Raw genomic sequence first — 26,540 nt, 5'->3', positions numbered from 1 at the left:
TCGAGACCGTTTTTATCTCGGGAGGCCCCCGAACATTCCGCGGACTCGGAGTTCGTATCGTTTCGGAAAAACACGCTGGAAGGAACGTCAAACGAAGGCAGATTCGCGCCATCCGTCGAGCGAACCGGGAGGTACATATTTATGTATATATATTACGTATGTATGTGTGTGTGTGTGTGTATATGTATATGTGCATCGAAGGAATCGCCAGAAGGGACGGTGACGAGCGAGCGCGAATACCTCCTCGATGTGTATTATTAAACTGGCCGAAAAATATTCGCGCACCGGTTGCCCGAACGAATAGTGTTAATCGGGTTTAAAACTTTCCAGGGAGACTGAATTTCCTTCTTCTATTTGCGCTACAATTTTACCGCCATTAATTTCAATATCGGGGTTAGTTTTTTTTTTTTTTTTTTTTGGTTAATTTTAAAATTCCATCACACGGCGGACACCAGTCGGTCCGCCGTGTCTAATTTATATTTCATGCATCGCACGTGTTGCGGGATCTTTTTGTTCGCGATCCGCGCACTGTTTCGCTTCGGAAATCGTATTCCTTTTCGGAAAAATATTTCCAACGATTCCTCGCGGACATTGTGTTTCGAGTTGTTTTTTCAAATCGTCGCTGACCTCGATGTGTACTTACGGGTCTTTTCATTTTTTTTTTTCTTTTGTATCGTCGACTAATATCTTTCAATTTCGTAAGTAGTTCTCGCGAGTACCCTTATCCGTGCATTAAGTCGAGCTCTGTTTCGTATACACACGTATTTCTTTTGGTATAGTTGGGTTTCGTTTCCATTTGTTCGTACGTAGAAGATTGAAATTTTACGCTCGAGAACGTACTGCTAAATGTGTTTGTCACACTGTCGTTGAACGAGACCACGATACGAGTTCTATTGACCGCTCAAGGTTACTTCCCCTAGCGCCGATGACGTCAAATGTAACTGCCACTTTTACGTGGTATCATCTTGCGCATTTGCTCGAACGAGAACGAGCGCGTATTCAAGATAAAACGACAAAGCCAATAAACGATACGACAGGGTCGAACTTTCGGTGACCTTGAACGGCCAATTCTTTTTATTCCGACTCGAAAACTTTGTAACGCTCTACGAGCGACCGATCTTCTTCGACCTCGTTACCAAAGAATTGTCTCGTTTCGAATAAACGAAAATTCAAACATACATATATTCGCGAAGAATCTACCCACACGTTCGTTAACAATTTCAATAATTGTTAAGTTATTCGGAAAGTCATTTCATTTTTTTTTTTTATGAAAATGAAACACGATTTTTTCAGAGTGTATAAACATTTTATTAAATTACATATTCTCCATTTTGGAAAACGAAACGACTTCCCGAGCAACCGGATACTTCCCAATATTCAAAACCATCCGAAAACTAAACCTACGTGTCGTTATTCAATTATTAGGAAGCACCCATATTCCACGGCGCAGTGAACCTAAAGCGAAACGCCTCCCCCCAAATTCTTCACCGTTGCAGCGCATCGAACAAAATTGAACTCCATCGAACAAATAAACGAGCGAATAAACAACAATTACGGGTCACTCGAAATTACGTGTAATAAACGAGGCGTATCTCATTCGCTGTTTGAATACACGGTTCCAATCCGGTCGTAAAGCTCAACATTCGCGACCGTCCCGAATAGTTGACGCGAGTCAACGTTATTACAAAGTTATTAATAGCGCATAAACGGATACGCGTAATGCATATTACGGGAAGATTCGGTGCGTATAGTCGGCGAACGTCGCCCGTTGCGTCGAGAGCACCATGAACGGACCAAGCGCGAACTCGTCGCGTTCTCGCTCGTTTATTCGTACGTTCCATGGTTCGTTCTCTCCGTCGCACGGTACCGCGCGAGCAAAGCACACGAACACCGACTCGTGGCGCACACGACGAACGCCGAACGAACGCCGAACGCCGAACGAACGAACGCCGAACGAACGCCGAACGAACGCCCAACGAACGAACGAACAGAACGAACGACGAACGAACGAACGCGTTTCCCGTTCGCAATGCTCGCCAGTCGCGAAACTATAGGCACGCCGGACGCGTTCGATCGTCCTCGGGTGCAGCAACACCGCGGTCAATACTTAAACGGCGCAACATGACTATGAACTATTGACACGACAAACCCGAACTATTATTGGCCCGCTTGAAACGCCCGTGGCCCGTGTATACGCGGACAATTACTTTGCCGTTAGTTGGCCGTGCGGCGTTCGTAGTCGGGGATCTAATGCAGGCCGTATAATTATTGCGTAATTAGCAAATTTGAGCACCACGGCTGGATCGATAATCGTAAATTATTGGGATTGGTCAGCCGAAGCTGATGCATTGCTTACGGCGATGCGCGTTCAACGGCAGCCCGCGATATTGTTCCACGATCTAGCGGCAAGCGTCTCGACGGGGACACGAGAACCTGTGTGTACGCGCCTTTGTTCAACGCGTAGCCTTCGTGATTCTAACCTCGTGATTCGTTCGATCCCACGGTTTTATGTGTTTTTCTTTTTTTTTTTTTTTGCTTCTCTTTCGTTTCTCATCGACCGTTCGATCGAGCGTTCAAATCGTCGATAAACGTTTGATTTTCGTACGGAATGTGCTCCGAGGAACTCCAACCGAATCGTTCGTTGCTTGAAAGTGACCAAACGGTTGCGCGGAGGACTTCAACGAAATATACACGGGGACTGGTCTAACTCGATGAATTTTGATCGCTCGTAAGCCGGTCGTTTTTTCGATTAAAACGATCCGAACAACGTCGCGCGACATCGAAGAGAGTGGATTGGTTTCTCGTCGTCTTGTTTACTTTTTAAAGAGAAGTGTAACGCGATGCATTCGATAGAGAATGTTTCGCTTATCGCGGACATCTACGATGTTATCTTTAGCGTTACGGTAAACTGTGCGGGGAAAAAGAAACGAAATGACGGTATTTACGATACTCTGTAGCTCGAAAGAAATTTATGTACACGTTTCGTACAGTATTAACCTTCGTGACCTCGAATAAACGAACGGAGAAAAATAGAGAGGTCGAAGAAAATATATTGTCGCGGAAAGAACAGAGTATCCAGGAAGCTTGAGAAACAAAGAATTGATACCTTTCGAAGCGAACGTTCGCGCGCACATTTCGAACCATACGACGTTAAATTACACCGATATACAATTCTTAAGCACATTGAATTCCTTAACCCGTGTTCTTCCACGCTTTTAATCACAACTATTTACACCTCTCCTCGCTAAAGCCGCGTTCCCGCTTAAGACGTCCCCGCGCGCCCCTTTTAAGCGCCTCGGGCGCGATTCCGTGCGTGTGGACCCCGGCGGCTTGACGCGCGCCGCTTCTTTTTCAATTCTTCTGCATATTCGTCCCCAACTCGACGCATTTTTCTCGTCTCGTGGCCCAGACTCGTCTTCCGTGACTACAGACACGCGATTCACGATCGTCGTTCTTCTCGATGATCTTACCAAAATTGTATCTCGCTCGAGAAAAAAAAATCGTACGTTACATTTCGAACACTGAGCAAACTATGATAACAGGGGGCGACAAGAATATTCCACGGACAAACGCGAAACTATTCGGTTGTTCGGAAAGTCATTTCGGTTTCCAAAATGGAGAATATACAATTCAGTGAAATGTTTGTACGCTCTAAAAGATCGTGTTTCGATACAATTGATTAAATACGATTGAATAAAACGTTTGTACGTTCTAAAAAAACCGTGTTTCGATACAATTGATGAAATACGATTCAATAAAACGTTTGTACGCTCTAAAAAAAATCGTGTTCCATTTACACCCGAAAAAAAAAAAGCGAAACGACTACCCGAACAACCTACTATTTCGTAGGTCGGGTAAATGACCAATGGAGGAACCCTCGATATCATCGTATGACGATGTTCGCCGACCAGGGCGAACTTTTATCGACGAAACAAGTGAATTCGGGTTTTGCCAATTCGGTGACCGCGGACGGACACGGGGCAATGATTCCGGGTCCGGTTAATATCCACGATCGAAATACACCTGAATCGATGAGCAAAAGACACGTACACGTACGACGAACGCGCGCGCGCAATCGCATACCTATAAACGAGCAACGAACAACGAACGGGACCGAGTACTCCGCGGATAATAATTATTTTCGTCATTTCCTGGCATTCCGCGCGACGACGAGCCCATCAATCCGAAAATCGTATAAACCAACTGTCATATTCACGCCCAAATTCAAAACAGGGAGTGGGGTGGGGTGGGGTGGGGGTTGTGGGGGTGGCCTCGGTCGCGTATCCCCGCGGGTCGTGAAATGCCATTTAATCCCCCGTGAAATCCGGTTTAATTTCACCCGACCCAATACACCCGCAACTTCGCCACCGAGCTTCGCTCCTATCTGCGACGAATCGAAATTCTCGCCCTTCCTGGGCCACCCATCGTTATCTTCTGTTCTCGCGAAGGGATGCGTTACGCGGCGCGTCTTGCACCATCGTTGGAAACTGTTCGAATGAACGCAACAACGATCTTAAGGGTGCCAGATGTCGATGTTAGTTTTAAGAACTGTCAGTCCGCCACGTGGTCATCGGTTTGGCCGTTTTTTCTTTTGGATTTTCTTTTTAATTGAGTTCCAAGTCCGGAGTCAGGAAAACCACGACATTGTCGTCGTTCACATCAAGATATATTACTGCATACGCATTTGTTCGGACTTTATATTCTTATATATACAATTACTGTAGTACTAGATATGCGAGATCCTTGTATATTACAATAAACTAGATATTCTAATCTGAATTTTACAACAGAAACTTTGAAGAAATAGAATTCGAAGAGAACGATGGGATAGGCGAGAGAAACAATGATGGGAGGAAATATTATGAAAAATTTCAATTTTTTACATATCGGAACGCTCTGAGATTCATTCGAATTATCACCAGTCGAAACTATTACACATCGGACAAAATGGCAGAAGTTTTCAAGAGAGGACAAGATTACGCGTGACTCGAGACTTTGAATAATTTACAAATGATGATATTCGCGCGAGGAATGTGTAAATATACTTTCCGAACTGTAACGTAACTCTTCGTCGTAATGTGATGTCTGTTTAGATTTTTTTATTTTTATTTTTATTTTATTTATTCGTTTAGTGTTTTTTTCTTTTTTTTTTTTTTTTATTTAGCCCCACTCGCTCGAGTACAGGAGGAAACGTCAATATTTGCGGATATTATATTTTCATCTGGGCGGACACGGCTCGCGCGCGCGGTCAATTAAATTGCACAATAATGTTTGGCCAACGTGTGAGTAGTTTTAGATCGGCCGGAATCGGCCCATTGTGGTCCGCGTTTAACAGTTTTCTTTTTCATTCTTCGGCTTATCGAGAGCCCCTATCGACTATTTATACACAGGGGGGCGCGCGCTCTGCGCCAACCCCTGTGTTTGCTTATGCTAACGTCCGACAAGCAGTGATATTAAGCCGCGATGTGGATCCCGTGAATCAGACCTGCAGTGTATAGCGTGGGCCTCCATGGATCGGTCTGGGGCTCGATATTGGAAATTCACCGTGAGGACGCGTCCTCTGGACATGGCATCTCAACGCGGGGAACTAAATACAAAAGCTACCGGGCACGTGATAAATTTTATTTTTGTTTATACCGGGGCCGTTCAACGATACGTCAAATAAATACGAGCGCGTGTCGTCCGGGGTTAAATGCAGTCTTTTCCGCACCGTGTATTAAAAAGAAGGAACACGACGGTCGTTGAACGATCCCCGGCGTATTTGTTTGTTTAATCCGAAAATCAATTTCGCCCGTAATCAACGCCACTTCGGACCACCGTGGAATTTAGTTATTATCGGTACTCGATTAAATTAATTTCGTAATGCTCGTGGCATGTGGAAGAAGAAAGAAAACAGGCCGGTATTTTTGTTGGAGAAACGACGAAAAGGGAGTCGAACGAAGAAATAAATGACACTAATCTCAATAGTGAGCTTTTCTAGCGGGATTATTGTCGTGGAATTTCGATCGCGCGAACAAAGTGAACGTTATCGGGTATCGAACGGAACGGTGTTGCGTAAAAATTTTTTTCGAGCCTCGAATATATTGCACGAACAATTGAACGTTGCTACGAAACGAAACAAAACGCAAGAAACAGACGCAATAACGTAGAGATAATATCCGCCTATGGATATTAGTCACCGTCGTATAATTCTTTTGTACGACGTAACAATGTGTGGACGGTAGCGAAACGATTCGTCGCGAAATGTGAAACGAACTACGAGAAGAATTCAAAAACGCGTCTGAACGAATAAGTAGGAAACGTCGCACCCCATGAAAGATTAAGAAAATTAATTGTACGAATAAAACACGTGACAGCGGCAGAACGTACGGAGCGGAAAAAGAGAAGGCGATAAATATTTTAACGAAGCGAACGACGAAGGCGATCGGTGAAATGAACGCATAGTTGTTCAGTCGTCTCCGTGATTTCGCGCGATTTAAATGCTAAAAGATTCCAAGCACCTTGACCGTCGACTCGCTTTGAGCATACACCGAACGTCTTTTTCTATGCGCTATTGGTTCTTCCTGCGCGCTACGTATGCGCATATACACGTTCGAACGATCGAGCCGATCGGGAGATAAAATACACAAAATGTAGGTATCAACAACGGTATTCCACGGCTGTAACTATATTCAATGACCTACTACGATTAGAAGAGGAATACTGGAAAGGCGAGCGTGCGAGATAGCCCGAGTCCAACAACGGTCGGGTTGATTAAAAGTCGAGCGATGGGAACGCAGCCGACGAGTGTCGCTTCGAAAATAAACACGAACGGAATCTTCGTTATACTCTCCGTGGCGTTGAGTAGGTGCCTCGCGAATCGCCTAATATCTTTTCTTCGGTTGTGTTCGCTCGACCGCTCGTAAACAGTGAATCTGGAAAGGAAGGGGGAGAGAGAGAGAGGGAGACGCGAATCGCGAACATCGTACGAGCGATAACCGCTTCGCGAGCTCTCAAAAACAACTCGTCGAGTTATCTGAATACGTATCCCTCGACTCGATAATTGCGCGTTGCTGGAGCTTCCCCACTCCCGTCGCCTACCTCCCCCCACTATCGATCACCGAATATTCACGAACTTGGCGCGAGCAAACACTCGTTCTTAGAAAGCGATAGTGTTTTGTGTTCAAACACTCTGCGCCGTTTCGGGAGAGTCTTGAATCAAATGCACACCGGCACGGCCTTTGACGAGATTCGGTTGTCCACTACTCGGCGTTGCTCGTGGACGAGCAGGGCAGCCAGGCAGGCAGCCAGTTAACGTTACGCGTGTAAAGTTTGCGAACTCGTGTCTCTGAAGAGCGTCGTCGCATCAAAGGGAGCAACGGACCCGATACAAAATTCACGATGTACCCTTTCTCGCAAGGAGGATCGTACGCTCGAGTACCGACCGAGTATTTGCACGGCGTGCAACGGTACGTTACAATGCAGATTCGTTTAAAACCGTGTCGGACCACCGCGACGACGTTCTCGCTTCCACGAGCGAGAGTTCCCCCACCGCTGGTCCTTGTCTCGCACGAAAAATAATAAAAAAAAGAAAAGGTAACTCTCTTTCGGCTCGCTCGCTCGCTCGTTCGCTGTTTACATCTCGTATTCGAAGTAAACACCTTCGATCCATCACCCAATTTGGTGCGTGACCTCGCGTCGCAAAACGAAGGTGGCGACGACAGTGTGCACCGCGCGCGTTTGCAACGGCGCGACAGTATTGCGCAGACCGACGCCGGCTAGTGCACGTATCGTATAACGAAGACAGACAGATCAAGTAAGCGAACGTGCGCGAGGAGGAGAGTTAGACGGAACCGCGGGAGTGGAATGGCGGTTGAAGGGAGGAGGAGGAGGAGGAGGGGGGAGAGTTTGGGGGAGGGTCGCGGGGCCAGGGGGCACGGGGAAGCGTGGATTTGCGACGTTGCCGGCATGCGCACGCTGGTGGCGACAGGTCAATCCCGTGTAATCGTAATCGTAATTGCAATTGTATTCGTAGCCGCGTTCGTGCTCCACGAGCAAACACGGGGACCGCAGGATCTAAACCGGCGCGGACTCTCGTAACCGTAGCACCGGTTCGGGGGAACGGAGACGGAACGGTGACGGAACGGTGACGGAACGGAGACGGAACGGTGACGGAACGGTGACGGAACGGAGACGGAACGAGACAACGCGAAACAGAAACGGAAAGAGACGGGGAAAGGATCGCGCGAGAAGACGGACTTTTAGGGTTAGAGGTGGACGAAGAACCGAGTCACGGGTGCTGAGGGGGCAGGGGGTTCGCGAAGATTGAGAGAAAGGCAATGGAGGGCAGAGGGTGGTGGTGTGCGGTACGTTACACCTGCACGAATGCAGTTTGCCACTACTATATTGGATCGTGTGGGCGCGGTGGTGTCATCTCTCGGCGATCTCTCGAGTGACCTCCGTCTCTCTCTGTTCAGACCAGTTCCGTTCTTCTTCGGAGGCACGTCTAACCTAAACTAACCTAACCTCGCCGCGTTCGCTGCTCCCCGCTCGCCCCGCCGTTCGCCCCCTCTCGTCCCGCTGCCGTTCCCCCTCCCCCGTCCTCGCCCCTCTCATTTCCCTTCGGCGTACCCGGTGTCTACGGTACCGCGAACTTCCCCTCTGTGGCACGTCGCCCCCACCGCCGTTTCACCTAGTGTCCACTTCGCTCTCGGTGGGAACTATGGGTGGGGTAGGCACGGGAGAAACACGCCGAGGTATGGGGAGGAGGCAGAGGGCGAGGACAGAGATACTGCTCCACAACGCTGTCTTGCTTTCCTGCCTCTTCGTTCACGGTCACACCCGCAGCGGCTCCCAACCGGCGGCCACCGTGCGACCCCGTTGATCCGCGCGAAACGCGATTAAGGATACATGAACGTAAATGCGAAGCGCGCGGCTAGTATGTACACGCGGAACGCAGCCGAGCCGTAATGATGCATGAATTTCTCAGTGCGATTAACATCGTACGGCGTCCGCGATGAATAAACGCACGGAACGTGAGCCGATTACGTGTGGGTAAAGCAAATTCATTATTAAATGGATTTTGTAACGGACGGTTAGACCTTCCCGTCGAGCGCAATAATTAAACGAGGCGTACACCTTGTACTTTTAACGTCAACGGACGCGTAATTTTCAACTCCGATCTCGTATCGCGCGGAACGCGAATCGCGAAAAAACGAATCGACGAGGGAGAACGCGGCACTTCGAGCGAAGAGGCTTCAAATTCTCTTCGATCTCGTCGAGCAACCGTTGTTCGAACAATCGTAAATAAAAATCGCGAGCGACCGTCCGCGGTGAAAGAGAACGGAGTCCGTCGATTGGAAATTCGCATCGCGCGTCTCTAACCACCGTGCGAGTGTTTCCACGCGGCACGGTGGAACGTGTATCGGTGACGGACGCCGCGAGTTGAGAGCCACTGAGAGGGTACAGTATCAGACCGGCTCCACCTAGCATAGGGTGAACGGGTCGGAGGCCGTTGGTTCCTCATAGAGTTGCTCTCTTCTTATTATTATTACACGAACGCGCGCGCACCAGCGCACACGGGCCGCGCTCGCACGCACGCATCCATCCGGCGCACGCATGCGCGAGCACCGGGCCGCTGGGTGGGGAGCGGCTCGGTCTCACCGGTGGGGGACGAAAACACAACGGAGGGGAACTAGCCCATCGCGGGCAGGCACGTGGTGGGGTGGAAAACAGGTTGAATCGCGGGCGAGGCATCGTGCTGACCGAACCTGCCCAGAGAAAGAGGGAGGGGACAGACACCGTCGCTCGACTCGACCGGTAGGGGGAAATCACAACGCCGGGATCCGTGGTGGGGTAAACGTCTCGTGGTGGGGGCCGCGAGAGGGCGACGAGGAGGTTGCCGCACTTACCCGTCTTACCACGGATTACCATTATCATTATTCCTACTTGTCGGGCGCCACTGACAGCTACGTGTCAGAGCGACCGTTACGATCGGGATATTATGTATACGTGTCCGTTGTCATCGTCGTTTTCGGTCTATCTACGCAATTCCGTGTATCGTAAACTTTCCTTTGTCCTTTGGACAGCGATACGACGACCGGGGGATATTCTTACTTTTCGCCCCGCGTCTCTCACTTTTTCATTTTCGCCGTGATGTAAACAAGCGCTTTAATCGCGCGCACCGTATCAACGACTCGTTGAAACGGAACAACGAAACGCAGACCGGGGAGATCTTGTTCGGTGCACGATACGCGATTCAGTTATCGCGAACACCGTAGAAAAGTCTCGGTCGGGAATTTTTCTCGACTCTTCGTCGTCCTGCGCGCATTTAACGGAAAGAGAGGGGAGACCGCCTTAATCAATTTGCTTATGGTAAACAGTCTGCCGGACTCTCCAGACGTTCGGGGGATGCACTTCCTCTTTCTGGATTACAAGCTGTAACTTTCCTTTGTGTCTTGTTATTCGTCTTCTGACCATTATCGTGTCATTTTTCTCGCAATTACGAGCGAGCGCCCGAGCACGTCCGTTGCCTCTCGTATATCGTTCCAGAGACACGCATGAATTATTGTTGCTCGTAGGTTCGATAACGACTCTTGGTAAACGGTTGACGAGTCGTAGAAAACTCGTGAGATTTTCTCCTTCGCGTCGAACACATTGCTTCTCGTTCGAAAAGAACCGAATAAATTACTCAAAAATGTCCTAGATATTTGTTCCAACCGTGGTGTAAAAAGTTTAAATATTCGATAATTTGTACTTTATGGTATTCCTAATGAGGGTAATTCTGTTCAAAGTTGGATTAGACGTTTCGCAAGTGCTTTAGAAAATCGTAATTTCGAAGCACCGGCCCTTGGAGACCATTGTAACATTTAACGTATTAAGAATGTTCCCGATATTTGTTCGAACCCTAATGTAAAAAATTAATATATTCGATAACTTGTATCTGTTACCTTATACTACTCCAAAAGAGAGTAATGCTATTTAAAAGTTGACAACTATCATATGTCTCATATAATCGTTTCAGAGACCACTGTAACACTTAACGCGTAAAGAATGTCCTCGATATTTGTTCGAACGTAACACAAAAAGTGGAAATATTCGATAATTTGTACTTGTTGTTTTGTAGTATTCCTAACGAGATTAACGCTACTTAAAAGTTTACATCAGAGTTCGGGTCTTCTAACCGTTTTAAAGAATCCTTGTAACTTTGGGGAACGTCGGTCCCCAGGTACCATAGTGTCGTTCAACGCGTTAACGGTCCCCTTAAAAAATAATCATATTCCTCGCTCGCTCACTCGCTCATTTTTGTCTTGGAAGCTGCATCGAACTCCTATCTTTCACCGATCTTCCATGCTGGTCGAACACTCGCGATAGTTATCGCGACTCGCGTATTAGCCCTAAATCAATACCAAATATTTGTTCTTCGAGCAACATCGGATTATTCGCTGGTCCTATTTCGCGGACGAGAACGAACGGTTAATATTTTTGCCTCGGAGTAAGGTCTACGACCGAACAAAGTATTCAAAAACGTCTTCTTTACGGGCCATCGTTCGAAGAAAGATACTTTGTCCATCGTTGATACGGTGACTCCTGTTTCAATGCAACGGTAACGACTTTCGTCGTTGGCAAATACGAACGTGTATGTGCCCGGTCAACGTCTCAAACGTCTCCTTTGCGAGCCAACGGAACGGAAAAGAAACACCGCGAAAAAGTTGGCAAATTGAAAGCCAGAGGAGATTAGAGAAGCTCGGGGATAGTTACAGAGCCACTCGCTGATGAAGCTACAGTTGATTGGATCGTATCTTCAAAGTCGATGCAGCCATCAATTGGCCGTTGCTCGGGAGTTACATCCGGAGGTAACCTTAAGTAAATCGTGGATTGTGATCGCTCCTAATTTAGAGGCTGCTTTCAGACACGCGATAAATCGGGACCCTTGGATCAACGATGGCCTCTTACCGGCTCGAGCCAGCTTCTAAAATCATCGAGAGAGGTTGAAAAGCGATGATGAAAGGCCACGATCGGGAAAATTTTTCCAACGCGTTCTATCAGACGCGGATGCAACACCGAAATGCATCGGATGGACTACCAGTTGCATCGAAGTCAATGATCGAATCGTTAAGAGTGCAGAGAAGTCGACACGCGAAGACACGAATTTTTCTTTGCGTCGACGAATTTTATTTCGAATATTTTTCATTGGGTGAATTTCTCTTTGAATTATTAGTACGTTCGGTTACAAAGACAGTGCACCGAACGAACAACAACGTTCTCGTCGATGGATCGTCGAACGTCAAGGTTCTCGATGGCACAGAAATCTACAGAACGCTCGATTCGATAAACAATCGAACGAAACGAAGATATAAAATAATGCGACTAAGAGTGCCGGTGTTAACGTATCTTTACCACCGAGATACCATTCACGCTTGTTCGCAACCTACTGAACGGTGATTGTTTCTTGTGTGCATTAGGAACACACCGTACGGTGTCGATAATAAATAATCGAAGCTGTTGTCTGTATTGTTTGTATCTCGATTATCCGGGTGAGCGTAGTATCATTGATGGTACTCGCTACCAAACTTCGTGGAAAATACGAAACGACCTGTGTATAATGAACAGAATCGATGTAAAATATTAGTTCTTGTTTTATAATAAAATAAATTTTATTTTTCGACCAAACATTGGTGCATTCACTCAAAGAATCATCGAAACGATTTTGAAGATGAATTTAAGTGTTTCACCTGTTCGTGCGCGATGATCGTTTCGCGACCTGAATTTTTGTTCGCCGCGTAGAACTCGATGGAAAATGCAACGGTGAATCGTTCCGAACGTTATCGTTATAAGAACTACAAAGTATTCGCGCAGTTCAGCAATTATTCTCCACACGGTAAAAGCACTAACGGTTAGGTAATTAAGGGGACGTTTATGATTGTGTTACTATGTCCGAATGAGGTATCTAATACGGCAGTAAAGTGGTCATCATAAAACGATTGCTAGCAGTCACAGCATTAATGTCTATCCGTTGTGCCATAAGTACGTCGTACAAATGACTAGGTGGTCTTGCGCGTTCGGCCAGTAATGCATCTCGTGTGTATTGCATCGGTATTTCTTTTCGAAATTTTTACTAAAAAAGTTTGCACTCGAACTTCGTTCGATCGTGCGGATCGATTCGGTTTCAAAAATTAGCGTATACCGTTTTGTAATAAGAGGATCACCGCTCTGGAATATCTATTTTTATTTATTCGTTCGATTGTTATTCGCGGCGCATTAACCGCGACGCAATTATCTTAACGATAATTCCAATCGACGAAATACGGTACGAAATACATGCGAATTTTTGGGTCGTGAACACGCTCGAGGCCCTTCGGAAAAAAAAAAACTTAACAGTTAAAATCATCGAGTTGCTTCACGATGGCGTTAAAGAAAAGAAAAATCTACTTTTCGCGTTCACTGTACGAATATTGAAGCAAACGCGAGTGTCGGGGTCCGCTGACGCAACGGACGTATCGAATAGCGCTCGACTCGACTCGACTCAACACGACTCGACTCGACTCGACTCGACTCGACTCGACTCGACTCGCCTCATCTCGGCTCGTTCTACTTGCGCTCGCGCTGACAATCGTTGCTTCGTTATCCCCCGATCGTGTCGCTGGAACGAAAGCCACCGCCGCCGCCGCCGCCGTCGGTGACGATTGGCAATTAGACTCGGCCTAATTGAAAGTTGGACTACGTCGAGTCGGTCGGAGAGGATCGTCGTCTAGGTCGCGCCGCTTAAAGGTGCGTCGTCGCTCGAGCGGCCCGGATGCTCAAGGTCGAATTCTTCGAAGGTCGCGCAACGTCTCAAAGGTGTAAAGGTGTGGAACTTGGGGAAGAGCAGCGAAGAACGAAAGAAGGAGAGAGTCAGAGGGAGTCAGAGGGAGTCAGAAAGGGTCAGAGAGAGTCAGAAAGAGTCAGAGAGAGTCAGAAAGAGTCAGAAAGTGTCACAAAGGATCAGAAAGAGTCAGAAAGAGTCAGAAAGAGTCAAAAAGTGTCACAAAGGATCAGGAAGTGTCACAAAGGATCAGGAAGAGTCAGAAAGTGTCACAAAGGATCAGGAAGAGTCACAAAGGATCAGAAAGAGTCAGAAAGAGTCAGAAATAGTCACAAAGAGTCAGAAAGAGAGTCACAAAGGATCAGAAAGCGTCAGAAAGTGTCAGAAAGAGTCAGAAAGAGTCAGAAAGAGTCATAAAAAGTCAGAAAGAGTCAGAGAGAGTCGGAGATGGCTCTCGTACGGAATGTACGACAATTGCGCGGTTGCGTTCGCTCGTTCTATACGGCCGACTACGAACGATTTAACGAATATGGCATCCGGCATTCCTATCGGTGAAGATTCGAGCCGCGAAAGCGTTGCCGCGTGATCGCCCGCTCGCGAGCACGATCCGTTCCCCTTCTCCCGCTAGCTTCTTCCTTCCCCCTCTCCCTCCCTTGCTGCCGTCTCGCGAGAACGACCGTCAGATTCCCTCCGGGAGAAGTATAATCGACCACCGGCTAATACTAATGGTACGGAGCCGGCCATTGAGGACCAGTCGATAAATACACCCCAACTGCGTAAATCCACTTTGTTCGGCGTGGCGCGGCAAGATGCGCGCGCGCTCGACCGGCCGGTTGACTTACGAGGCGGACGGCTGACTTACGGTCGTTATTTAAAGTCGCGAGAAGTTCGCGCGAGGGGCACAGAGCGAGCAGCGTGCGCCTGACCGGCTGGTTGCTCGTGCGCACGCTCGTTCGTTCGTTCGTTCGTTCGGCCGGCCGGCCGCGCCGTCGCGTCGGAGCAATAAAATCCCTTAGCATGCGGCCACACGGTTGTACGCCTAATGGGGACGCTTTTTATAAACGCGCGCGTATTTCTTAAATTACCCGCGAACGAGTCCCTTGATTCATGAGATTAGTTTCTGCCCCTCCCCACCGCCAACACCGCCACCCCACCAGCCACCCGTGCGCCCTCCCACTCCGGCTTCCTTCCTATTTACTCGAGATGGCGCGAGGGTGGGAGGGTAGACGATACGTTCGCCGCGGTGGTGGGGGGAATGTTTGTTATCGCGCCGCGTCGCCGCGTAAATAAGCGTGTTTACGATCTTGCGTATAATGGAGTGGATCCCCGAGTATCCGACGCGCGTTTATAATATTTTCACCGTCGGCTAATTTTAAGGTAGTCGATGGTTGGAAAAGTAGGTAGTCCGTAGGGGACGTGTCGAGTATTGCTTTTCCAAAGCCTTTTACCGACGTGTTTTCCACGCGTTCGATGGTAAACGCTTCCAGAGAGAAGTTCGATTCCACGCACGGGCGTAGTTCGTTTGTCGCGCAGTGGCGGCGGCAACGAGGGGATATTCGATGCCAAGATGAAATAGATTAAAAAAAAAAGAAAAGAAAAGGAAGATTGACGCGCGTACGTGTGTTTCTTTCGAGGTGTATCGCAACTTTTTTATTTTGTCGTCTGTTCGACGTGCCCTTCGAATTTGTCGTTCGTTTGTCGTGTAAATGCGTGAACGTGTATTCGTCAACTTTAGCGAAGGGAAACTTGCTGTGAAAAATTTCGTACAAGTATACAAATTAATGGGTAAACGTTGCATAAAAATGAATACGTAAATGGTAAAGTAACTTCCAACCGACCTCGATACTTGCGTCTACGGAGTCTCGGTTACAAGTACGCGCCAATGCTCGAAAGCGGGGTAGACTGCGATTCGAGTAACGACGCTACAGCACCGTCCCAAGAACAAACTTCCCGCGTTGTTCGACGCAACTGGGTATTTACTGCTCCGAAACGTGCACGAATATCTAAACACGTGTCCACAGCAGAGTTCACTGCGCACGCTTATCGCTTTCCAACGAGTATCTTAGATGAAATTTCCTCCTAGTAAGAATCCAAGCCAGAAACCCTCGTATTTACGATCGTGAAATCACGGGGATCGGGTAACGCGTAGAGAAAATTCCAATTTCTAAAAATCGGGAAAAAATTGAAAAATAGACAAACATGGCCGAACCACGGCCATAAAAACGAATCGTGTATCTCTTGTGGAGAAGAAGCAAGAGTTCTGGTACCGAAGCTCGAGAAAAGCGATCGTGTGGTCGGTCGTTTGTCCGACAATTTTCGCTCAAGTTTAAAAGGGACGCGAAATTTTGTACGGCACGGGATTCGGGTAAATAAAGAATTAAGGACGATGATCACGTGAACGATGAACTTTCGGGGTACGGAGCGAAGTTTGCGTAATAGACGATAAACAGGGTAATGAGATTGACGTAAGGCAGGCCGTGCCGCGAAAGCGGAAGGATTAATAAAGTTAATTGGAGCAGATCGGAGAGAAGTCCCAGCGACAAATGGCACTCGTGCTGCTCTCGTAACGCTTAGATTACCCCTTGTATACGAACTGCGCGACCTGTCGTGTCGAAGTGCATCCGGTATTCGCCTTAATGGACGTACATATGCTCTGTATACGTACATACTTGTGTATATATATATGTGTGTGTATATATATATATATAAAAAAATATAAATATATATATACATACATGTACATCTCTATGTGTACATATAGAAGTACATACATAATACACGATTTTCCATTCGTGGAACGCGAACCCGGTGCGTGTCCCTCGGGCGTCCAACGAGCACAGAAAAGCCCGCGAAACAACGGGGACAACCGGTTCTTAGGAACATTTCATCGAATACTGTCGCTTTTTAATTACGTTCGTTCGACGCGTGACACTGAAGCATTGCGAAGAATGTGTCGTAGTTACCGGACAGGTTAGACCGAGCTTCTAGCTTTCTCCGCGGTGTAAAAAGGAGAAAAAAAAAAAGAGAGAAAAAAAAAACTCATATTTCATCACCGTCCGAGGTTAATCGAATCGAGGAATTCGTATCCGTATCAATCGATTCCTCGTAACGGACGGGACTCGAACGAGACTCGGTGACGCTCCGATCGAACGAAGAAGAAATCGTTGGGTAATTTTCGTTGGAACGAGTGTTGTTGGTTGTTGGTTGTTGGCTCGTATAACGTATCGATTTTGAAAACCTAGGTGCGTTATTTCGAAACGCGAAAGAGTTGATGTTTATAAATAGATCGAGGCATTGCGCGTTCGAAGTTCCCGCGGTATTGTCGGGATCTAATCGGATTAGGAATCATTTTCGCGAAACATGGACGAGACTGGTCGGTTTGAAGCAAGCAACGCTCTTGAACTTGATTTTTCAGTTCCTTCGCGAAATCCCCGCTCGTAATTGGAATACAGACTCGGGTTTATTATAATCCATCGCGACGAGGGATTTGTATCGATCGCGTTAAATTATCGAACGTATCGAGTCCACTTGCAAAGTTACTCGTGCGTCGTAACCGATGGTCGTATTTTAAATTAATAATTGTCCGACGATAAGGAAGCCCGATAAGATACGAACGAAATTATATTTAGGCGCGGAATCAATTGTAGACTTTGCGCATCGTAAATAAATGTTCGATAAATTGCATCTGGATATTTTTGTTTACCCCATTCCTCGGTTATATTTTCAATCGTCTATCGAGAAAGAGATAGACAAGTAAAATTGCGGTAAAGGTTTTCCTTTCTCTCCGATGCAAGTTTCTTTTTTTTTTTAATTTTTTTTTTGGAAAGTTACCGTTAGAATAACAATTTTCCTGCAAGGATACTACAAGAAGTGTGTGATTTATAAAGGGTTCTAGTGAAACGTTTTTCAATTTGCAATATAAATTCACCGATAATTCCATTTCGAAGATTAACCCCCACCTAGTTGATATTCCCTTTGAATTCTTTCTGAAATCTTTTTCTTTAACGTTTCCTTTTACAGAATTTACGATCGGATCGAATACTTATTACGTTGGATTACTCGAGATTAACGAACGCACTATTCGAAAATGGTGGTTTCGGTAGCTGAGAAGCGATGACTCCGGTTCGAAAGGTGGAGCGCGAAACGAATGGTCGATCAAAATTAACGACGACGATACATCCACGTTAATTGAAAATAATTCACCAGCCGCGAGATACTCCGTTGGAATATTAAGTACATAATCGTTGGAAAATCAGTTCCCTCCGCGTTTGTTCAACTTTTCCGCTCCGCGTGTATTTTTAGTTTCAATTTTCTACACCATGAACCGGTCGTTTTTCCTCCGTGAAACTTGCCCGTACTTTTAAACAGATGGTAATCCGTAAGAGAGAGTTTCGGTGATAATGTTTCGACGCATCGCCTCTAAATCTCAACTCGTACAAAAGACGGACGCTAATTCCCACAGAAACCAGTCTACCGCACGGATATTTCGTAACGTTAACACGACAGAAGTTAAGTAGTATACCGGTCCGTTTTATGGAATACACTCGATGCAGAAACTTTCCACTCGGAATCTTTTTCGTCATTTGTACCTTTAAAGCGTTCATCTCGAAACGCTGCGTAACTCTTCGAACCATCTGTGAAATACATTCGGTACGCGGTAAATTCTCAAAAACGTAAACCACGTCTCCCGTTGTTCCGAAATGACCAAAATATTTACCAACCGGTGTACAAAAATACATTCGCAAACCGAACATCATAGCACACTATCGTTTCACCCGTGAAGGATATCAATTTCCAAAATTGTCGCTGCGTACGATACTCGAATTCGTAAAAATGTCAAATGTCGATAATAAAAATGTTGATAATTTCTTCGAAATAGGACCGTAGAGAATATTCGAAAACGTCGTATACATATCTCACCGTTACGAAATATTTGTGTACAAAAACAGTGATTAGAAAATTATTCAGTTCCTAAAATTATTCTCTTAGTTACCAATTTAAAATATAAATACACAAACCAGACGTCTATGATAACAACCAACGAAGAATTGAATGAAATTGAAAAAAAATCGCAATCTTGAGAAAAATTGATCGAACAAGTGCGTGTCCGGCGCCACCGTACGCGATTAATTCGTAAACGGTGTACTCGGTGATCGATAAATGATCGAACGTTTTTGAAAATGTTGATCGGTTTCGACCGTTCTCGAAACCTGGCTGTGGATATTGACTCGCGCTGGGTCAGAAGTATCAACGAAACACGGATACGCGAGAATCCGGTAATATCAAGAGCGTGGTCGCATGCATGCTGGTACCTACCTACAGTCCGGCTAGCTTTCGCGCTCGTGGAATTCCACTCGGCCGGTACTTTCGGTACACACGCGAAATTAAGCACCATTACGCCCTGCCAGCAGCGTCCACCGTCTACGATTACCTAGAAACGCGGCAAACGCTCGCTGCGTTACCAACAGGTACTTTCTCGGTGTTACCGTGTGGCTGGTCGCTGCTGGAGTGGGGAAATACACACGGATAATTGCCACTTAACCGTGAATTGTGTATAAGAAGCGATAAAAACGACGGTTTAACCGCCTCGCGTCGCTGACGCCGATGAGTCATTTAGCCCGGTCTCCTTTTTCACCGCCACGCAAATCGATTCCTCGAGAGAGAGAGAGAGAGAGAGAGAGAGAGAGAGAAAGAGAGGTACGAGAGACACCGTAGCGAAAAGTAGTCGTCGAAATAATTAGAGAATACGTAATTGGCTGTTTGGAGTAATCGAGTTCGATGATGACTATCGAACGATAGAAAATATAAACGAATTCGTGACCCCGTGTCGAAAAGTTGTCCTACGAAATTGAAATAATTAGAGAATTCGTAATTGGGTGTTCGGTTGAACTGGGTAACCTATTCAGGAAAATATTGTTTTCGTAAAAGAAGGAATAGTGAAAATTTACTCAAATTTTTCTATTGTTAGGTGTATATAACGGAATGACGTATTATATATAACTGGTCTATCGATGCGTATGAAGATATACGGTTTCCTTCGAAAGAAACAATCATCGATAGTCTATTGCCCGATATGATATAGTATACTATAAAATTCGTTCGCGATGATTCCTAGAATCCGTTTGAATCTAGCTGTGAAACTTCGCGAAAGGTTTTTTGCGGAGGCTCGTTTTTCCAATGGACACGTTATCACTGAAATTGGAATAATTACTTCGGATTGAGTATGTTACCGTATTCGTAGGAGCCAATTCGCAGGCTATCGTCCAAGACAGTTTGAACACGATGATCACTGGAATCCGTTTGAATCTAACCGTGAAACTTCACCGAGGTTTTTGTAGTCCGCGAGAGGATAGAGCGGTGTGAGAGATGTGATTGTAATTTCAGATATAGCGAAATAACGACTGACTCGCGGTATCTATTAACCTCCATAGGGTGAAGTCAAGATGATTCGCCTCGGTTTTTTTCAAACTGTCGTATCTGATCGATTGCAGCATTCGCGTACCAGAAAATTCGCGTACTCTGTGTTCAAGCTGACGATGAACGCTTAATGGCTATTGGCAATCTTTTATATTGGTTACACGATTTTCACAGTTTCTTTTAAACGTCGATAATTATAACGAGATAAATATAACGTTTCCCTAACTAAAGTAATCTAACGGGTTATCGAAGAATATTGAAAAATATCGTAGGTTAATTAAAATTACAGTACCGTGATGAACTTCGAGTACTTCCGATGGTACTTAATCGAAAAAGAATTCAATTCAAGCGATAATAATAAATTTATGCGGAAAAATACGAAGAGCGCGTATACAGAGATCACGAATATTAATAACAGTCTATAATCGATGTAAGGGTAATTACTTCGTCTTGTTTCGATCGAATTTCTAAGAACTTTTAACTTTTCCTAAAATTGTCCACTTTCGTCCACAATTATCTTCCACTTTTACCATTCTCGTCTGTGCTATTTATAATTGTCCATGATGGTTCAATTCCCATCGAATTTTTAAATACCATCGACGTACCATTGACAAATTATTTTTAAGAGAACAGCAACGTTCAACGAGAGTTTTGCAAGCACGTAACGAGATCTATGCAATTATCGAGGTAACTAATCCGATAAGAAAGAACTCGACTGCTTTTGTCTGGAACGGAAAACGTGGCACTTGTTGCTATCTCTTCCACTTCCGTTACGATACAACGAACGAGGTTCGCGTGCAAGTATCGAGGTTGTAGATATCGCGGTTCTGCTGCGAATGAAAATTATATCTTGCGTGCATTCTGTCTTAGTAAAGTACACTAGAGTGGAACATCCTGGAAGAAATAATAAAAATATTAAAATTTCTGACGTACTTCATAATTGCCAACGTAAATAAAGACACGTGGTATATCGATACCACTCGACATTCCTACGATTCTGAATCGAGTTTTGAAGAATCTGCAATTAAAATTTGTTAAAATTATTCGACACTTTCGAGACAATCATAGAAAACATAACCTCACTATGTGTAGCTTTCTCAAGGAATTGTTGAGAAAACTCTCAAGGTTTTGACAATTCTTTACTGTTGTCTCAAACAAAAGACTTCAACTTCCAACTTCACTTGTTAAATGACTACCCCTTCCACTTTCGATACGATACAACGAACAAAGCTTTCGTGCAAGTATCGAGGTTCGTGATCATGGAACTCCCACCAACAATCTACTTTCGTCTCAAACGAAAGACTTCAACTTTCAATACCATTTACTATCGAGCAACCATTGCTTCTACTTTTAATATAACGAGGTACGCGCGAGCAAGTATCGAGGTTCGTGATCACGGAACTCCCACCAACAATCTACTTTCGTCTCAAACGAGAAATTTCAACTTTCAATACCATTCACTGTCAACTGACCAACCTTTCCACTTTCGATACAACGAGGTGTCGCGCGAGCAAGTATCGAGGTTCCTAATCATCGAGAACTGTCACCAACCACCTATTCAAACGGAAACCCGATAATTATCGAAGCGACCTAACCCTCCGGTTTCAATCGAATGCAACGTGGTATGCAAGTATCGGGGTGGCGTATCTTAGACATTACGCACACGTATCCTTCGGCTTTTCCGCGACCGATCGGCGACGATCCAGCGTTAATGGTGGTCCGTGGAAATAAATTCGTGTCCGGAACCCACCCCGCGCGCGTACCATCGAACGATTACCGCGCCCACAGTTTGCGCGCGAGAGATCGTGTACCTTTTACCTGTCATCCGCGAGTAATAATCTTGTAAAGGAACGCTGCACCGCGGATGGGTTATGGGAGCAGGGAGGAGGACTCCGTGGAAGAGGCCGCAGAAGAAGAGGAGAAGAAGCCACCAGAACGAAGAAGAATATGGCAAAGTAGAAGAAGAAGAAGAAGAAGCAGAAGAAGAAGAAGAAGAAGAAGAAGAAGAAGAAGAAGAAGAAAGGATCAACAACCTGCGGGCACTCCTCTGCATCGAAGGTGGAATCCTCCTCCGGTGAAACCAATGAGCTATGCTGACAACGGCAGATCTATCCGCGCCTCGTCGTCCCTGCTACACACTCTGGCTATGGCTATGCCGGTGCCTATACTGCGCGTATCTACCAACCTTCCATACCTAACGGTCGCAAGAAACTTCGACCATTATTGCGGTGATTGCCGGGTACCTGTTAACGCGTAGCCACGCAGATATTCACCGGACGCCGTGGATCGCCAAGGTCAATGCCACCGAGAGAGGATCGAAGGAGCTCGAATCCTAGTTATCGACCACGCCCAATTTCTACGAGCACGCCGAACAGAGAAGAAATTTCTTACCTCTACTCAGCGCTAGAGATGCGCTTACTCTCCAATCGCGACTCCCTGGGTCACGATCCTTCCTGGACTTTGTTTCTTAACAGCTACTCGAAATTTTCGATACCCACTTCGCCCAATTTGTCCAAGATTGTTCACCCGTTATCTCTCCTTCGTCTCTCTCTCGTCCACTTGTTGGAAATATGGAGTATTTTCTATTTTGAGTAAGAATCTGTTTTTTTTTGGGGGGGGGGAAGGTTCTACTCGATGGACTTTGCTTCTTAACAGCTACTCTAAATTTTCAATACCCACTTCGCCCAATTTGTCCAAGATTGTTCGCCTGTTATCTCTCCTTCGTCTCTCTCTCGTCCACTTGTTGGAAATATGGAGTATTTTCTATTTTGAGTAAGAATCTGTTTGGGGGGGGGGGGGGGAAAGGTTCTACTCGATGGATCTTGCTTCTTACGAGCTACTCTAAATTTGCAATACCCACTTCACCCAATTTGTCCGTACACCCATTATCTCTCTCTTGTCTTTCTTTTATCCACTTGTTAGAATTTTCTGTATTTTGAATAAGATTCTATTTTCCTGGGAGAGTTCTCCTTAGTGGACTTTGTTTCTTAAGAACTACGCTAAATTTGCAATACCCACTTCACCCAATTTGTCCAAGCACCCATTGTCTCTCTTTTATCCACTTGGGAATACAGGGTATTTTGTAATTTGAATAAGATTCCATTTTCTTGAGAGAGTTCTCCTTAGTGGACTTTGCTTCTTACGAGCTACTCGAAATTTCCAATACCCACTTCGCCCAATTTCTCCGTACACCCGTTATCCCTCTCTTGTCTTTCTTTTGTCCACTTGTTAGAATTTCTTGTATTTTGAATAAGATTCTGTTTCTTTTTAGGAAGAATTCTCCTCTAACGATCTATCCTAAATCTAGAATCGAACGTGCAGTCGAACGATGACGATCAGAACGCAATTCAACCGTCATCACAATAGTTATTATAACAGGAACCTAGAGAGGTTGAAAAATACTTATCTACTTAATCTGGTGTGCCCTAGCGATATCTTCCTTTCGTCCGTTTGTCGAGAACACTCGATTATTTTAGATCTGGATCTGTGTTCCTCGATTCTTGATAGAGTTCTCTTCTAAAAACCTACCCTAAATCTAGAATCGAATGCGTAATTAAATGATGAGGATCGGGACGCAATTGAACCATTGGTCGATCGATTGATGTTACAATGGAGATCGAAAGAAAGGAGGGGGGAGTTTGAATGGTTGTCGACTTCACCCGGTTTGTACGAACACAGTGAAGTGGAAGGGGATCGGTTATCTCTCTGACGCATCTGATGCTTTTCTTTCCTCGATTCGTCGGGAACTGAACTGAACTCGTTTGAACTTTAAGTAATACTCCGATTATATAATAGATAGTCCTTTCGGAGAGGCTAATTTTGAAGATCAGAGCGAAATTAAACCGTGGTTCGATCGATCAATTCTTTAATACCGTTCAAAGGAACATCTCTTAATTAACAATCTCTGATTTTAATGAAAGTTAGCGTAGAGACAGAGCATCGCGAAATATTGGACACGAATTTTTTTTTTATCGACTGATATTAAAATTTGAGGGGCAAAATACTGCTGTCAAAGTTTCAAGTGATGTAGACATTTATTTAAACAGGTGGAAAATTAATGGAGATAGAAAAGATGTTAGATAGGAATAATATTATATGTATATTTAGACACGATGAGATTGTGTTGGTAATCCTATAACAACCCTACAAAACTATAACGTAGAGAAACAATTTACTATAAACAGTGCAAACGCGTTAAATATATTTTTGCACCATGAAAATATAAACATTCTTGATCCTTTATTGTATTCATTTTTCGTATTTGAATATTGGTGTATTCGCTTCGAATAATTTCTTCAATATTCATAAATCCTGTTGCTTCGTGTTTTTTTTTTTTTCGTTAATCAACGTACAATAAATTCTACACACCTGATCGAACTAAACTATTGAATTTAAAGATATTTCTCACTCTGCATTTGAAATATCTATTATAGTAAAAAAAATGAACGCAAACAGAAAATATATCTGTGGTATCTTTAGTTTGTGCGTTTGTAGAAATTGTGAATTCGTTGGAACGAAGTGATCGGGGTTCGACCGAACTGTAACCCGATCAGCTGATGTTATAACGCAATGTTCTCGACACAGAAAGGAATGTGAGCACGTCAGAATGGAACAAGATCCTTGAATCTATCACGACTTGAATTTACACAATTAAATACTCGGTGCCTTCTGTACCGTGATACCGATCAAATCTCGGAACGTATCACGTTTTCAAAACCCTAACGGATTCAACGACACGAGAGAGAGAGAGAGAGAGAAAGAGAGAAAAGAGTTGGTTGTTTTTCACCGATCTACGTTTTCTTTAACAGCGTGACTCGTACGAGCTGCGAAACCAAAGTATTATTCACCGACTAATATTAGAATCACAATGTTCACCGTGAAAGTCGATCCTACAGAGACCGAGCCTTTAGTGGAAGGAAGAAATGGAGCAACGTAATTCCAGACAAACGTTGGACAACGTTGGTTTCAGTAGCGTTCCAATCAGCGGTGCAATTAGCCAATCCTTTGTAAGTAATCCGAGTTCTCCGTTTCAGAGATTTTCGACGAAGCGACAATCTTTTACTGCTGGCGATCAAATCACTCGGCTGGAGCCGGACGAAAGTCAATTTCGTAACCATAGCTGCGAGAGATGAATCGAAAATAAAGCTCTCCTCCGCGTTCTCGATAATCTCTTATTATTCTCTCGACAATGAACGTTGAACTTTCCGTTCCTTTTAATTGCACGAATACAACGTGGGGGTCCGTTCAATTGGTCGTCGACTCGATTCGCGGTAGATCGTAATTAATTAAATGGAAAAAATATTTGCAAAAAGATGATCGATTTTCGAATCGAATCCAAGTACAAGGAAACTACCGATCACGACGAACGACAATAAGAAAATTGAATCGAACACCTGGAGAACGTTGAACGATCAAATAAGGTTGAACGGGACTAAGATACATTGTTGTACGAGCGTTGGTAGTTGACACGATTATAAATATTTACACGTAATGGTAAAAAATGTAAAAAGGAAACGTTACTCTCTACGCTGTAGACAAAAGCCTTACTGTCGAGTCAAAAAGGGTTAGGAGATATACACGAGCTTCTAAAGCATATTTGTGTTCACAAAAATGCCTCACAAAGACCATTATTCTTCTTTTTGCTTGTTTTCTCTAGGAGCGAGTAGTTTCTTGATAATTTATCACCCGACCCAAAATTTTTTTACGTCACTATCCGTGTTATCTGAACTTTTGTCAGATTATACGACAAAAATTCGTATCTCGAAATTCGAGATTAATAAAACTCCGTTCGTAATACGACTTTATAATACCGGAATTATACATAATACGAGGTAAGAGGATCGATAAACCAACAAGAAAATAACCAAGAACAAATACACGACTGAATGCAAAATTGAGCCACTTCTATACTTCGTGTGTAATTTTTAAAATTAAAAATATTCAATTTGAAAATTTTCAACCAGAATTATACATAATACGAGGTAAGAGGATCGATAAAGCAACAAGAAAATAACCAAGAACAAATACACGACTGAATACATAAAAATGAACCACTTCCAAACTTTGTGTAATTTCTGAAATAAAAAATTTCAAACATTCTTTCCCAGAGGAAAGAACAATTTGTCAGAGGGTTAATTGATTTCAACTTTCGACCCTATTCGCGAGTTCTCTTCGACCAACCCGTGGATAACTTACTCGAGTACTCGATCATTCGATTAATATTCTCGTGGAAAGTAACCGAAGCTACCCGAACGATTAAGCCACTCGAGTAACTCGAGTGTCCTTTTCGAGTTGGTCGGTTCGCGTAAGTTGAACACCGTTGGTTAATTTCCATCGATTA

General features: G+C 44.8%; 1 protein-coding gene and 1 long non-coding RNA gene across 4 annotated transcripts in view; one reads left to right on the top strand and one right to left on the bottom strand.

Moving 5' to 3' along the window:
• Window positions 1–26,540, bottom strand: part of Mam (neurogenic protein mastermind) — a 380,463-nt gene that overhangs the window by 300,899 nt on the left and 53,024 nt on the right. The gene's annotated exons all lie outside the window — the stretch shown is intronic.
• On the top strand, window positions 11,105–12,558 carry LOC143152689 (uncharacterized). The gene is made up of 2 exons (XR_012993617.1): window positions 11,105–11,834; window positions 11,891–12,558. It is a non-coding gene; the product is annotated as an uncharacterized LOC143152689 (long non-coding RNA).

Source organism: Ptiloglossa arizonensis, chromosome 11 (assembly GCF_051014685.1).
Source record: "Ptiloglossa arizonensis isolate GNS036 chromosome 11, iyPtiAriz1_principal, whole genome shotgun sequence".
NCBI lineage: Eukaryota > Metazoa > Arthropoda > Insecta > Hymenoptera > Colletidae > Ptiloglossa > Ptiloglossa arizonensis.
The sequence above is the reverse complement of the archived record's forward strand: the minus strand, read 5'-3'. Positions and strand labels throughout refer to the sequence as shown.